The following is a 3,714-nucleotide window of genomic DNA, read 5'->3' on the forward strand; positions in this document are numbered from 1 at the left end:
TTCAGGGGGCCAATGGTGAGGCCTTTTGAGGATATCCAGAGCTTTCCCTTGACAACAGGCAGGATTCTCATTTCAAATGAGATTCTCGTGGCCAGGGTCTCTGGGGATCCTTAAGGAGGTTTCTGGGCAGGGTCTCACTGCCTGGTAATCTGCCAGCCATATTGTCTGCTGGGCCTCAGCTGCCTTGCCCCTTTCACTATAATAACCTGCCTCAGTAATTACCTGTGAAGATGATCAATTAGCTGGTCATGCTTGGTATTTTTCAAGACACATCACATTCTCATTTCTGATAGATTTCATATCCTGTCTCAGAGCTTCTGACACTGTAATCTTATTTTCAAACTTAGCTGTTGAATAGGCAATTTAAACCACATTTAAATATAAATGTTGTCTTAAATATTTCAATAAACAAGTCAAATGTGTTATCTTGAAATTACATTCTCTGTCTACAAAACAGTCAAAGAAATCATAAACACCCATCTTTATGTTGCTCTCTCATCTCTTCTTTTCCTGGAAAGCCCTAATTGGCCTTTAACTTCCATGACAAGCCCCAAATGCCTGCAATGACTTTTATGACTACTGAATTTATCTCCTCAGAATTCAAGGATTCCAGGAGTGATTATCTTTGCCATGCTGTCCAATGCTGGGCCACTTATTTTAGAATGTCCAGTGAAGCTAGTACTTTTCTATATTTTCTTCAGAGCATCTAGTAGTATAGAAGGGCTAGAGCCCATTGTTAATAAATGCATAATGATTTATTAATTAATATGAAACTTATTTGCATTCTGTCATGAATCCTTTTGGTTCATTTAAGTGCAAAGAGTTACATAAATGCATTTTTTTAAAAAGGATAAATACTCAGTGTCAATCAGTTTTAAAAATGGTTTCAATGCAAGTTTCTTGAGGTTATCTTGCCGGTGGTGGGTTTCCAGGTTCTTGGTTACATCACAGGAAGGAATTTAAGGATGTGACATATTTTAAGCAAGCAAAAGTTTATTGTAAAGCCAAAGAAAGAGAAACTACACAGCCGAGAATGGGGTGCAGGTGTGCTCAAGGCAGAAACACGTGCCGGAGCTGTGACTGCAGCCTTATTTAAGGCCAGTCCGCCCACCCCTAGCCCCCCAACTTCCTTCCTCCACGTAAATGAAGACTGGTGAGTTATAACATTCTCATTGGTTCTGAGTGTGCAGAAGGATTTGAAGCACAACGTTTTGATTGGTTCTGAGTGTCTTCTAGCCTGAGTGGGAGGCCTCTCATTATCTATTGTCATCAAGTGTTTGGCTTTGGGCAGTTGACTCCTCCCTTGTGGGCCAGACTGTCAGGTTCAAGCAATGAAGGGTAATCGCAAGCAGGAGTTCTGCACAGAACCTACTGCTTTGTCCTTATCACCCTAGTGCTTTCTTACAGCACCTTTTCGCTTAGGTCCCTGTTCTAGGCTACCTTAGTTGTGAAAAGCAATACCGTCATGCTCTTTGATTAAAAAAATTAGTGTTATGTTAGGGGAAGCAGCTGTGGCTCAATCAGTCGTGCTCCCGTCTACCATATAGGAGGCCCTGGGATGCAAGGCAAGCTGGCTGATGCGCTGTGGAGAGCTGATGGCCCATGCTCTGCGGATAGCTGACGCAGCAAGATGATGCAACGAAGGGAGACAAGCAGACACAGAAAAATGCACAGTGAATGGACACAGAGAATAGACAGCAAGCAAGCCATGGGGGCGGGGGAGTAAATAAATCTTTTAAAAAAAGAATTAGTGCTGAAATGTATACCAATCATGGAATTACATGCTTCATTCTGTAATTTAAAGCTAAAACATCCTTAAAATTGTACTGATTAAAGAATAGTCCATGAATACTTACGTTTCTTAAATTACAAATGAAATTTTTGAGGAGGATGGGAAAATGTAGTCTGGCAGCATGGGCTCGGCTGGGCAGTGGGGTCACAGATGTGCCCCAAGGCGAAGCCAGGAGGTGCTGGGTGGAGAGAACATTGAAATTATTCTCTAAGCTATTTGAAGAGAGTGACTAAATGCACCTAGGTTAGGCTGTATGTGGATATGAAGTGGTTGGGAGAATCTGAGAACAGGGTGGTGAATGACAGAAGAAATGGAAGCAAGTTATCTATTGACCATCAGTAGAATCAGTCAAAATTACAGCACGTGGGAAAGGACCCTGAAGAATGGCAAGTGCACTTGAGAGGAGTTCAAGCAGATGTAATGGTAATTCGGGATTTGAAAGACAGAGTAGATATGTACCATCTTCTGGAATGCACCAAGGAACTTTGTGAAAATGATGACCTTGCAACCAGTTTGGTTCTTGAGGTTTTCAAATACACAAAATAAATAGTAGCACCTTTCCTTCAAGGAGCTGAAGGCATTTTTCAAAATCTGACAGTTATTCTCACAATAACCCTGTGAGATTTTGGCCTCTTAAAGGAAGACTAGAAGAACTAAAGGAAGTAATTTAATGTTTTAAGAAAAATGAACACTTGGAGAAACCCTTCAAATGTTTGACTTCAGGCGAATGGGTGCGGCACTACTTTCTTAACAAGAACAAAATGCAAGAGATATTATTCGAGGAGCATGTGTTTATTTACTTGCAAATGTTTGCAATTGACAGTGGATTTGAAATACTGCTTTGTAATAGATACTCATCAGAACAAAACAGAGCCAAAATAGTTGCAACAAAGAGTGGAAATGAAATGACAAAATAGAATTACTGGAAGATTGTATTGCCGAACATTCAGGAATTGAGGAGAACGTGCTACTAAGACATGGAGAAAACCACTACCGTGTTATGTATTCCACACAGAAAAGCTGTGCTCAACTCTGGCTTGGTCCTGCTGCATTTATAAATCACGATGGCAGACCTAACTGTAAGTTTGTGTCAACTGGTTCAGATATAGCATGCTTGAAGGCTCTGAGAGATATTGAACCTGGTGAAGAAATTTCTTGTTATTACGGAGATGGATTTTTTGGAGAAAATAATGAGTTCTGCAAGTGTTACACTTGTGAATGATGAGGAACCGGTGCTTTTAAATCCAGAGTGGGACTGCCTGAGCCTGCTCTTGTTATCAATAGCAAATATGGACTCAGAGAAACAGATAAAAGTTTAAATAGACATTAAAAAAAGGTAGGGGACAAAAGGAAAAATTCAGATAATTTATCAGTTCTAACACTGAGGCAGATACCACTTGGGAAAAATGCAGTGCAAGAAAGTAAGGGAAGGGAGATTTGATAAGCATAATTTTTTAAAGTATTTTCACACAATTTTCTTTCTAAAGCATGCTTCAACATTTTGAACTTTAAAATATTGAAAGAAACTGGCATTCATGAGCTTCAACAACACTGAAAGTTTCTAGAAATAATGAGTACAAAGGCACAGTCTGTTCCCACCTCCAAATTCAGTACCATATTCCAGACTGAATTTTGTGGGTTTTCAAAATTCTTGATAATTAGGTATTGAATTCTTCATAGTTCTAGGGGCATCATATGTTTGAGAAAAACATTTCAGGGTATAAGTGACTATAATGATGCCGCCAGACCCTCCGAGAAGACAAAGGGTGAGATAGAATCATAGAGACATGATATATGGTGTCGTGCCTAGCCAGTCTGTTATGGACTTGGTGATGGACTTGGGCGAGTTCATAGCTTCTGGCCTTGAAGCTTTCCCCCTTTTTATTGCTTAGTTGCCTTTTTTTATTTTTATTTTTTCTTCT

General features: G+C 39.9%; 1 pseudogene; it reads left to right on the plus strand.

The window, feature by feature from the left end:
- The first annotated feature begins 2,053 nt into the window (after window positions 1-2,053).
- Window positions 2,054-3,217, plus strand: LOC101418065 (histone-lysine N-methyltransferase KMT5B pseudogene; annotated as a pseudogene).
- The last annotated feature ends 497 nt before the right edge of the window (window positions 3,218-3,714 follow it).

This window comes from Dasypus novemcinctus, chromosome X (assembly GCF_030445035.2).
Source record: "Dasypus novemcinctus isolate mDasNov1 chromosome X, mDasNov1.1.hap2, whole genome shotgun sequence".
In the NCBI taxonomy this organism is placed as follows: domain Eukaryota; kingdom Metazoa; phylum Chordata; class Mammalia; order Cingulata; family Dasypodidae; genus Dasypus; species Dasypus novemcinctus.